The sequence below is a fragment of the Pinus tabuliformis genome, chromosome 8 (assembly GCF_031772625.1).
Source record: "Pinus tabuliformis cultivar Carrire ecotype Pingquan chromosome 8, CPIR1, whole genome shotgun sequence".
In the NCBI taxonomy this organism is placed as follows: domain Eukaryota; kingdom Viridiplantae; phylum Streptophyta; class Pinopsida; order Pinales; family Pinaceae; genus Pinus; species Pinus tabuliformis.
In genome coordinates, this window is record NC_142294.1 from 1,009,847,028 (window position 1) to 1,009,860,095 (window position 13,068).

Sequence of the window (13,068 nt, forward strand, 5' to 3'; positions counted from 1 at the left end):
TTTGTGATTGAGCAATGCTGAACATTATTGAAATGATAGTAGAAAAAGCAGAAAGCCAACTTTAGCTGTTAATAATGTCACAATATTTGATAGTGCAGTGCAAGGAAATTTAGATGTGCAGAACAGGTCACAGATCAGAGATAATTTTGCACAAAACCAAAAGAATGGATTAAAATGTCCCTTGCTATTACGGAAATAGAATCAGGGTCTGTCTCACCAGCTAGAGAAATGGTAGATGTGAAGGATGATTTGATAAATAGTATGAAACAACTACAAAAAGCTGGAAATCAAGTTATAAAAATAAAAAGATGCAGAACAAAAACCACAGTTACATTTATCCTAAACCATAAGAAAATTGAGCCATCTTCAATATTATAGCCACAATATTTGATTAAGCAATGCTGGAACAGGTTGTTTGATAAGAATATGGACCAACTCCAAAAGGTGAAAAATGATAGTAGACAAGGCGGAAGGCTAACTCTGGAGGATATAAAACAAAAACCATAGTCATCATTATTGAACAGCTTAAGAAACTCTGAATTGAAATATCATTTTCAGTATGGTGCAGGCCACAAAGAGACTACTTTAAAAATAACGCAGGCAACAAGATACTGAAGACAAATACAGTAAAAAAGATTAAAATAAAACACGCAATCTCTACTCACAGTATTACCGACAAAACCAAAAGCGGCAATAAGGATGCAACAAATAACTCCTGGGGTGTAACAGGAAGCAGGGTCTGCCTCAAGCAGAAAATATCAAAACAAAAGAGAACAGAAAATATTAATACAGAACACTATCTGCGACCAAAAGAAAAAAGGGCATCCAAGGACAAAAGAAAACTCATATCACAATAAACAAACTCAATTATCAAACCCACTACCAACAGCTAGTATAACAAGAAGTACCCCCATGCTTATAAAGTTATACATAAATGAGGCCCACAAAACTATTCCAGTTAAAAAAATATGAGTGATTTATGCTTAAGGCTTTATGAGAAACAGTTCAGGAAGCAAGTTCTGGCAAAGTCCTTCAAACCAAAGATTTGTGTCAACATTCTAAATTATTTCAGTGTGAACCGTCACAACATCAAATAGATGCATTGGTATGCTAAATACTCTGTACCTTGCCCTGAATTTGGTTAGTCAATCTGCATGGAACCATGCAAGGCCTTCAAGGAACAATTTACGTGACATGTGGATAAAAAACTGCAAACTACAATCATAACAGAGTTCATATGAAAAAAGATCATTGATATTACAGAGTACAGGTTTTAGAAGATGAAGTCATGGAGAATGAAGGTCAAATTTCTATATTAAAGGGATCATTCATAAAACGAAAACCAGAGACTGAGCATTCATAAAAGAAAACCAGAGAAGATGAAGTCATGGAGAATGAAGGTCAAATTTCTATATTAAAGGGATCATTCATAAAACGAAAACCAGAGACTGAGCATTCATAAAAGAAAACCAGAGACTGAAGTGTGTATGTAGTACCTTTTGACAATGCTGTTGAAGATGCGGGCGTGAACTTTGAAGCTGCTTCGCTTTGAATTGTGCCTGGCGTGCATGTGAGTAGCGCTCTCTTCTTCTGCTTAAATAGTTGAGAAAACATGAGCAACTGGAGTGGCAACTGGTCACAATACCCTGCGTTCTCAGCTAGTTCGCTCTCACAATACCCTGCGTTCTCAGCTAGTTCACTCGCTCACAAATACTCTGCAATCTGGAGTTCTTATGTTTAATTTCCATAAACTAACAGTCCAGCTCAGAAACTAACAGTCCAGCGCAGCAAACTAACAGTGAACTACTAATTAAACTCTCTGTATGTGAATCAATTGCTAATTAAACTTGCCCACGTTTGAAAAAATTAAATTTAATCTAAATTTAACTGCAAGTCTACGGAAACGGCCAGAAGAAACTGCAAGTCTATCAGGAAACGGACAGAAGAAACTGTTTCGTTTCGCCGGAAACCGTTTCTTGCCAGTGAAAACGAAAACGGCCGTTGCAGACGGCGTTTCTGGTATGGTCGGGTTTCTCTCGAAGGTTTCTGCCAGAAACGGGGGACATCGTCCCGTTTCTGGTAACTAGGGTGTGTGAAACTCTTTTCTTCAGAAATCAAGTTTAGCTTCCCTGTGTTAAGATCCTATGGTTAGAACAGAGCATTTTCTCTGTTCTGTTCAAGTTATTTGTTTTGGAATTAAACAGAAAATTCCCAACATTCGTCACTTCATGCATGCCAAATCAATTGTGAAACTCCAAAATGGGCATGAAAATATGCTCTCAGATTTTAGATTTGAGAAATTCACTACTTGTTATGTGCATTCTTTCATTTTATATGAATCGTCTAAAAACAATAAAAAAATGATTCGTCACTTCAAGCATGTCAGAGAATTTGTACAACTCCAAAATGTTCATCCAAATATGCTCTCAGATTTTCGATCTGAGAAATTCACCACTCATTATGCACGTTATTTCATTTTACCTGAATCATCTGAAAATAGTAGTAAGAATAACTCGTCACTTCATGCATGTCAGACCATTTATGCAATTCCAAAATGTGTATCGAAATATGCTCTCAGATTTTGGATTTGATAAATTCGCTGCTCATTATGCACATTCTTTCATTTTATCTAAATCATCTGAAAATAGTCCCATGAATGAATTTTCACTTCATGCATGTTAGACCACTTCTACAACTCTAAAATGGGTATCCAAATATGCTCTCATTTTTTGGATCTGTGAAATTCAACGCTCATTATGCTTGTTTTTCCATTTTACCTTAGTCATCTGAAAAGAGTCCCAAGAATTATTCATCACTTCATGCACATCATACCAATTGTGAAACTCCAAAATGGGTATCCAAATATGCTCCCACATTTCAGATCTGAGAAATTCAATGCTTGTTATGCGCGTTCTTTCGGTTTACATAAATCATCCAAAAATTGTCCCAAAAATGATTCGACACTTCGTGCATGTTATACCACTTGTGAAACTCCAAAATGGGTGTCCAAATATGCTATTAGATTTTGGATCTGATAAATTCACCACTCAATATGCATATTGTTTCATTTGAACTGAATCATCTGAAAAGAGTCCCAAGAACAATTTGTCACTTCGTGCACACCATACAATTTGTATAACTCCAAAATGGGTATCCAATTATGCTCTTAGATTTATGATCTGACAAATTCATTGCTTGTTATTCACTTTCTTTTTTTTTACATGAATCATCTAAAAATAGTCTCAAGAACAATTCATCACTTCACACACATTGTACAACTTGTGCAACTCCAGTAATGGGTATCCAAATATCCTCTCAGATTTTCGATCCAAGAAATTCACCAATTGTTATGTGTGTTATTTCATTTTACCTGATTCATGCAAAAATATTCCTAAGAATGATTCTTCACATCATGCATCTCATACCACTTATGTAACTCTAAACTAGGCATTGAAATATGCTCTCAGATTTTGGATCCAAGAGATTCACTGCTTGTTATGAGTGTTCTTTCTTTTTAGATGAATCATCTGAAAAGAGACCCATGAACGATTTGTTACTTCGTGCATGTCGTACCACTTGTCCAACTCCAAAATGGGTATCCAAATATGCTCTCAGGTTTAAGATTTGAGAAATTCAATGCTCATCATGACTTGTTACTTCATGCACGTTGTACCACTTGTGCAACTCCAAAATGAGTATCAAAATATGATCTTAGATTTTAGATCCAATAAATTCACTGGTCATTATGCACATTCATTTGTTTTACCTAAATCGTCTGACAAGAGACCCAAGAATGATTCATCACTTTGTGCACATCGAACCACTTGTCTAACTCCAAAATAGATATACAAATATGTTCTCAGGTTTTCGATCCAAGAAATTCACCACCTGTTATGCGCGCTCTTTTGTTTTACCTAAATCATTTTAAAATAGTCTCAAGCACGATTCATCATTTTGTACATATCAGACTACTTGTGCAACTCCAAAATGGGTATCCAAATATGTTATCAGATTTTGGATCCTAGACATTCACTACTAGTTATGCACATTCTTTCATTTCACTTGAATCATCAAAAAAGAGTCCTAAGAACGATTCATCATTTTATGCATGTCAGACCACTTGTGCAACTCCAAAATGTGTATACAAGTATGCTATTAGATTTCGGATACAAGAAAATCACCTCTTGTTATGTGCATTTTTTCATTTTACCTGAAATGTCTTAAAAGAGTCCCAAGAATGTTTCTTCACTTCGTGCATGTCAGAACACTTGTGCAACTCCAAAATGGGTATCCAAATATGCTCTCAAATTTTGGATTGAGAAATTAACTTCTTGATGTGCACACTCTTCATTTTACCTTCATAGTATGAAAAGAGTCCGAAGAACGATTTTTCACATCATGAATTTCATATCACTTGTGCAAATCCAAAATGGGTACCCAGATATGCACTTATATTGAAGATCCAAGAAACTCAGAGCTCATTATGTGCATTATTTTGTTTTACCTAAATCATCTTAAAAGAGTCCAAACAAAAATTCATCACTTCATGCATGTCGGACCACTTGTGCAACTCAAAAATGGGCATCCAACTATGCTCTTAGGTTTCAGATACAAGAAATTAATCACTCGTGATGTGCATTTTTTCATTTTACCTTAATCATCTGAAAAGAGTCCCAAGAATGATTCATCACTTTGTGCACATTGGACCACTTGTGCAACTCCAAAATGGGTATCCAAGTATGCTCACAGATTTTGGATCTGAGAAATTCACCCCTCGTTATGCACATTCTTTTGTTTTACTTGAATTGTCTGAAAAAAGTCCTAAGAATTATTCATCACTTCGCGCACATCAGACATGACGTCATGCTTCGGAGGACTTTCATCCCACGTGTGGGATATAAGAAGATTATTTTATTGCATTGATCTATTAGGTTGGCTTGTAACCCACTTTCTTCATGTATAATCGAAATTAAACTAAGGATTTTAGACAAATTAATGCAATTGAATGACCTCATAATAAAATATGACAATTCCATTGTATTTTATCATCATCACTTCAGGATTTCTACCTCCCTTAGATACCTCGACTTAACCTAGTGTAACTCAATACTTTTGGAGATATGATTTTTTTGGAGCTATTACAATTGGAGAATGACTTTTGTCCTAGAGATGTCCATTTGGGGTCGAAAGATGGTTGTTTCTTGGAAGAATTGTGCATGTAATTGCAAATATTTGTTGTTTTTCATGTTATAACTTTATGCTAGGTTTTTCATATTCCCTGTCCAAATGCATATTATTTATGAAAAATATGGATTGATTATTGCATGTTAAATTTATCTTCCTTGAAATACATAAAGAACCTCCTAGAGAGCTTTCACTATTTAATTTCTCGAAAACCAGGGTTTTCCCCCCTACTCTAGGCATAAATTCATATTCTCTTAAATTTATCCCTAAACACTCCATCATCCTAGTAGGAATAAGTTGTAAGTTACTTTTTTATTAACATGGATATTGTTGTAACTTATTTTTCCCTATGTATTTATCTTGTAAAATGCATATATCTCAAAAAAAAGTTAAATTAATTTTCTTCATGGACTTTGTAATAAAGCACGTTAGGTTAAATGTCACTTTACATTTTATTATGGTGTGAATAAATAGTATTTAAATAAACATTGATGCCAAAGAAGTTAAAGTCCAGGCATCTTTGGACACTTCGGATTAAAGTCTCTTGTATCAACGGCCAATGGACAATTGTGGGACCCCCTGCACTCCCGACGGTTAATGAAGGGTCCACAAAATGGTTATGAGTTTATCGTTCAAGCTAACATGTCACCGTCACATCAATGCGAGACCCCTTCCTCCATATACCGCTTGCCACCATCACCCCCTACAAACTGCCTTTGCCCTCTGCTAAATGTTTCCGCCATTTTAGCCCACTTCCACCAATATCGCCAAAGATAACCACCACCAAATTATCTAATAATTTAACATTTATCTGTTAGATTATTAAATTAATTCTTGCTAACGTTCCAATAATTTATTATTGACGCGCTAATAACCATTACTTGAATAGAACCAAATTAAATCCATTTGTATATTCAAAACAACTTCTACCAAGTACATTGTTCCTCAATTTGCTATCTCCACCAGAGTTCTCAGTGGTACCAAATCGGCAAAGTGCAACAATTAACTAGTGTTACAAACTGCAAATTCATCAGGTATTTTCCTTAATCATTCTCTATTATTTCATTTTCTGAAATGGCGAGTGAGAAAGGGAAATCCAAATTAACTGTCGAGAGTCCAATTCTACCCCTTGTACCCAATTTAGATAAATTTCCCCTTATTGATACCCACTTTAAGATTTCAAAAACCTAGTGTGAATTTGACCTCTATGAACCCCATAACTGGGAATTTCAGAAATTTGAAGATTCCAGTGATGAATTTTACTTCTGGGAGTCTATGTTTCCCCAATTTTGATTCCCTCAAACTCATCACTTCCCTGAATTCATCACCTAGTGCGAAAGCCAATATTTTCCAAGTCAAAGGGTCATAGTTACCCAAAACAATGAAATTTTGTTTTCTATAACCATAGAGTCATTTTTCCGGATTTGTAGGTAAATCCTCAAAGTTTTGTTGATCCTTTTTCAGTTGAATCTTTGATGGAAATTTATCAGAAACTGACCTTTCAGCAGTGAGCCCATATTTTCGAGTCCTTTCTTCCTGAAAATTCTAAATTACCTAGGAAAAAAGCACCATACTCTTCTGTCATATTTCTAGAAATGTCCAAATAGGTTGTTTCCATGATTTGTTGTCTTTTAGTATACGGAAATGATCAATGGGTGGATGAAGTCATTTTAGGATTCCTCTCAGTATTCTCATATGGACAAAAGGCCTCAAATTTCTTTAATTTTAGTCAGTTTTTATCAGATGTTATCCATGAACAATTTAGTGTTGACGGGTATTTCAAACATTAGTCTATTTTGGTATATCTATTCATGTATCACCAGTAGAAAAGATTTAAAATTCCATTACAAAAGCTAGATTCACAAGGAAGGCCACAATCAGTTATCCACTAGACCTCATTGGTCAGGAAAAATTCAAAGAAGTGTTCTTTCAACGACTTTGTTGATCAAATTTTAGACATATCATTATGTCTTCTTAGAAATGATGTGATTCCTAGGATATTAACTAAAATCAAAAGGATTTTACATCTCAGTTAGCAATCTGAAGTAGGAGATTAGTATCTTTACCAAAATTTTATTGTAAGTATGGGTTTATGGTTGTGAATTTCCTCCATACAAGTTTCATGTTTTTGTGTATATGAGAATTTTTTCTCTTGAATTTATTAGGCAAAGAATGAACAAAGACGAAATTCATTTTGTTTCTAGGAATAAGAAGGCTCAATTTAAGTTAAAGTAACAAGTGGGTCCATTTATAAGTAACACCAGAGAAATAGAAAAGGAAGTTGATAATCTATTAAAACAAATCAAATTTAAGTTGAGTTCTAGCTGGCCTTATGACCCTATGAGAATAGTTTCATTTATCAAAGTTGAACATAAATCAACTTCTTATACTCATATATCTAAACTAGAAATTAAGCAGTATGCAAATCAGGAGATATGGGAGGAAAACAAATCACAAGAGATGGAGGAGCAAATTTATAATTAGATAGATCTAGAGACCACAAGGTTGAAACAAAAAGAATTAAAAAGAACCAATGAGAGTATGTCTCCTACAGTTTCAAGTCATAGACCAATGGATTTTAGCATATTCTAAAGAAGGAAAACAATGAATGTAGAAGAAGAGTCATCAAAGGTTAGAAATCTAGAGGAACCTACTACATTGGTACTAAGGCCTGTATATTCTCTACAAAAAGTCAAAGAAATAGTTTTTGATTCCCCTGCTTCTCCTTTTTCAGATACACATAGTATTTTTGCAAGATTTAGAGAGATGAAGAAGAAGAATGAAGCATTGAAGACTTCTACATATTCTAAGTTTTGGAAACAATCTTCCACTACTCAAACTAGACTATTATCTGCACTTGACCCTGACAGAGGGTAGTTTCAATTAGCATTCCTTGAGCCAAAGGTTCCAGTTCCTAAAAGTGCAGAGGACTACAAGACTTCTGTATTTTATTTTGACACAAAATAGATTCATCCAATAGATCAAATTGATCTTCATAAGAAAGAAGGTGAGATGATATATTCCACATTGACAATCTCAACCATGCAACATCAAGGTTACAGGCTTCCTTAAACAATATTTATTCACAACTCAAGCTAGAAAAGATGTCTTCCCTAGCTAAAGATACCAGAATAAAATAATTAGAAGATTTTCTAATAAAATTAGGATTATTAGATCCTAATCATGTTAATGTTTCCGAAGAGATCATTAAAAATAGAAATGAAGACATTCAAGCACTCAGAAAGTAGCTAAAATTACCAACAATAGAACATCCCCAAACTTAGGAAGTGGGACAATTAGAGAAAGTGAAGTAAAATATGCTGAATATGATAGTTGAACAAAATATTTAGATTCAGAAAATGGAGGTAGATTTGGAAAATCTCTTGAAAGAGAAGGAACAACAAATCAGTGCAGGAACTTCTACAATGCAAATAGAATCAACCAGTGAAGAAGCCACTGAAAAGTTATCAAAGGCCATGGGATATCTATCCTTAAGAAATGTGTAAATAGATAAATTGAAAGCATCCCTACAGAGAATGGAAGAAAATAAAATTAAAGAAGATAATGCATATATTATGGAAGTGCAGAAAAATTTCAAGCTAATTAAAAAACTTGAAAAATACATGGATGATTCAATCAGTGGACAGACATTATCTGAAGCAAAGGAGAAAATCTGGATAGATATTAATTCAACCATTTCAGAGATGTGGACATCCGTTGAAATAATTTTTGAACAAGAGAAATTGGTATAGAAAGCAAAGGCAACCATAACATAAATTAAAGAAGAATTGGATCATAAAATAAGAGAAGCACAACGGATCATTAAAGCATTAAAATCAAAGACCAAAGATGAACTTGAAGAGCTAGGAATCAAAGATAGGACAAACACAATCCTAGAGGTCAGGAAAGTATTGACAAAAGGGAAATTAAAATTGCAACTGAAAAATAAATGTCAAGACCTGGAAGCTCAAATTAAAAAGTTCCACAATTTTTTTTCTATCCTCCAGCAAAAGGGACTTCCATATTTAAGTGATTCTAGTGGCCAATTGATCCCACTTGAGAATTACCAATACAAGTTACATGACATAGCATCAGATAAATTAAAATTTGCTAAGGTAAAATGGATTATAATTGGAAAATATTTCATAGAAGGTTTAGAATATGGCTTATTTATCTTGCGTGAATTCCATCATTTATTCATTACTAAGCCAACTTTTGAGAAGTATACAGAAGTCGATGAAACCTACAGGAAGGTAATTAAATTTTCATGTCCATTTGATGACAAATGGGATAAGTTCCTTGAGCTCTCAAAGTGAACCGAATGCAAAATTTCAGGAAACAACATAGAAAAGAAGGAACAACATGCATAATTTCAGGTGTCAGTACAACAAAGACAAGAGCACAAAGAGTAGATACAGATTTCGAGGCAACAGTTGCAAACAACACCCTCAAATAGTGTGCTGATTTTCCAAATCTAGTTTTAGATTTCTATTCTTGAATTATATTAATTAGATATAATATCCAAATTATTTTGGATAAGACTTTATTTTTTTAAAGGATTATATTAAATTAGATATTTTTGAATTACACTCTATATATACTTTGTAATTCAAGGTAAAGAGGGTTGAACCTTTGTAAGAGCCAAGAAACATCATTGTACTTCTCTGGAAGTTCTTTTGAAGATAATCAAAGGACTATGACTTCACTTTTAACAACAATTATGTTCATTTTTCATGTGAGTTTATCTGGTGTGTACATTTTTGTTTTTCATCATATGTTGAAGGTAACATAGGAGTTAGGGTAAGGATAAGTTAAATATTAACTTCCCTGACAACCCGATGTAAATTTACTATCATCATTGAGACTAGCTAATTGAACATGTTGTTTAAATTAGTACGTATGCATCAATTAATTGTTGTCTTTTGTCATCTCTTGAATGTATATGTGTTGGATGTAGAAGTCTCTCTACATGCATCTACTTGTTGTAGCGGCTATAAACACCCTCTAAAATTTTTCTTTAGCGTCATTTTGGAGCCCCCTTCCAACCATCCTTAGCACCATGTCTTGAATTGTCCATGTACAAATTCTTCAGCCGAGTTTCAATGCTTACCAGTCTGTGCTTGTCAACTTGTTTGTCTCCCACCCGCAAGCTGACATTCTAGAACTTGGTCATTTGTTGGTTGTCATGTTCACTTGGAAAATTACACAATTCTAGAGGGAAACCAACCTTACCTCTGGAAATTGTGCAATCCATATGGGTTGCCTACTACTGTTGAGAATAGCAACAAGAAATGCTAAAAATAGCATTCTGAATATTTCAATTTTAATTTGTCCTTGAATTACAATTTAGAATTAAAATTCGAATTTAGTCGCATGAGCTTCTTGAAAAAATAATTAATTAATTCAACTTGAGTTAATTAGTTGGAGAAATTCAAGCTAGAAGTCTTTGTGAAGTCATGCAGCAGTTATCCCTTAAATTAAGGAGATTATCCCTTAATTAAGGAGATAAGGATGAGTTTTATTTGAGTTGTAATTAGTTATCAGTTAACTGAGTTAAGTCCAGTTAAATTAGCTCCAAACACGTTGAGGAACTAATTGTGAGTTCAGTCAGTTAATGCATGCATGCATCAACCAGTGTACTCCAGATAACTGAGGATTCTCTCATAAATAACTCATGCATGTCTATTCAGAGAAAGACCCAGTTGAGATTAAAGACAAGGACATTGTGCTATCAGTTGCATGATTTTTCCTATAAAGGAAACTTATCCATGCAAAATGAATAAGGTTCCTTGAGGATTGCATAGTTTTACAGAGTGTGAGATCAGTGTGAGTGATCAGTGTTACACTTGGTAGCAATAGGATCACCCAGGAGAAACAACACAAGGAAATAGGAGGCTTGGAGGGAAAAGGAGAAGGTTTGTGAGAAGCCTTGTTTGCCTGTGAGCATACTGGAGGATTGTACTGAGAGCTAGCTAGCAGTGGGAGCTAAGGCTTTGTGTAATCTTGATGTATTTCCACCTTATATGATAATACAAATAGCGGGGTTTTTAGCCGAGGCTTTCCCCAGAGTATTCTTTTGTGTTTCATGTGTATTGATTCTTCTTCTCTGTTATATGTGTTATGTTTGATCTTGCTTAAATCTATTAAGCTTCCGCAAGTTTGATTGTAGAAGTATATTAAGTATTTTGCTTTAGTTATATTGCATAATCAGGTTAATCTATAGTGAGAATTTCTACATGGTATCAGAGAAAAGGTGATCGAAGCTATGAACAGTATATTGAGAAGGGAAATTTGAAGTTTGAAGTTCTTGGTTACAGGTACAAAATCGAATTCTTATCATACTTCAAAGTTCACCATTGGCGTTTAATGGCTTGAGACTCGAGTATGCCTTGGATGGCAGCTCGAATTACATAGCATGGAAAGATCACATGGAAACTGTATTAGAAGACAATGATTTGAAGGATTTCATTGATCAAGAAATCCCCAAACCAGTTGTAGCTAATGCACAAGAATTGGCTGAATGGAAGAAGTGTGTGGCGAGGGTGAGATATATCATCCTAGAGGGAGTTCGAGACTATATTGTCTCAAGTCTCGATGGGAATGAGACTCCATTTTCAATGTGGAATACATTGAAGGATATCTATCAGAATAGTAGCAACCAAAGGAAACTAGCGCTCAATTATAAGCTTCGGAAAATCAATATGGAGAAGGGCGACACTATTTCTACATATTTGAACAAGCTCACCACCTGCAGAGATGATCTTGGTAGTGTGGGAATAATAATTGTGGATGATGATATGGTGAGCCTTTCTCTCCTCGGTCTTCCAAAGAGCTAGAATAGCTACCAGGACTCTATGAATGGAAGAGAGAAACTGTCAGATTGGGAATGACTGTGGTTGGATCTCATGCAGGAGGAGATCAGGAGGAGCACACGAGATGGATCTTCATCCAAGAAGGATGAAGAAAATATGGCCTTAGCAAGTAAGGCAAGGAAAGGGAAGGAGAAGGATTCTCATCCCAAATCGAATTCTTCTCATGGAGGGAAAAAGGGTGACAAATCTAAAGTGAGATGCTTTAATTGTCACGAGATGGGTCATTATGCAACTCATTGCCCATATAAGAAGTCCAAGAAGGGATCCTCAAAAGGATCTAAAGGTGAGGCATTAGCCTCTCAATTCGAGATGGACTTTACCCTCTTCACATGCATGGTGTCATCGATGATGGATTATGGTTGATTTCTTGACAGTGGAGCCTCATTCCACATGACCAACGATAAAAATTTATTCAATACCTTGGAGAAGAAATACCTCAAGATACTAATAGATATGGGTGACGATGAAAGATATAGTGTTTCAGGAGTGGGCACAGTTGCTTTTCAAAGGGAGCATGGAGCTCTTATCACCTTGACAGATGTGAAGTATGTGCTTGGACTGAAGAAGAACTTGGTATCGATCACGATGTTGGAGGACAAAGGATACGATGTTGTCTTCAGTAAGGGAAAGGTTTTCCTTAGACACATCACCACAAGATAGGTGAAACAGATTGATTCACGGGTACAGAACCTGTATGCTCTTGAGGTTCAAGATGAATGCAAAGCCTTGAGGAGCAAGGCCAATGTTAGAGACTTGGTGGTTGAGAGGGACTCTTCATCTGGTCCTGATGATGAACCACACTTATTGGTTCGAAACGCGTTGGCCAAAAAAGTTCTCTCATGTGATTTCTACTAAAAGACTTTATTTAATTCATTATGGATACACAAAAGCTTGAATACAGAAAGTAAATTACCTCTCAACATGTAGCCCCAGAAGAAGTCTCAAACAATTGTGGAGGAGCCAAAATTGGATATGCTGAGAGGAGACCGAGTGGAGGCATCCACTCATGCAT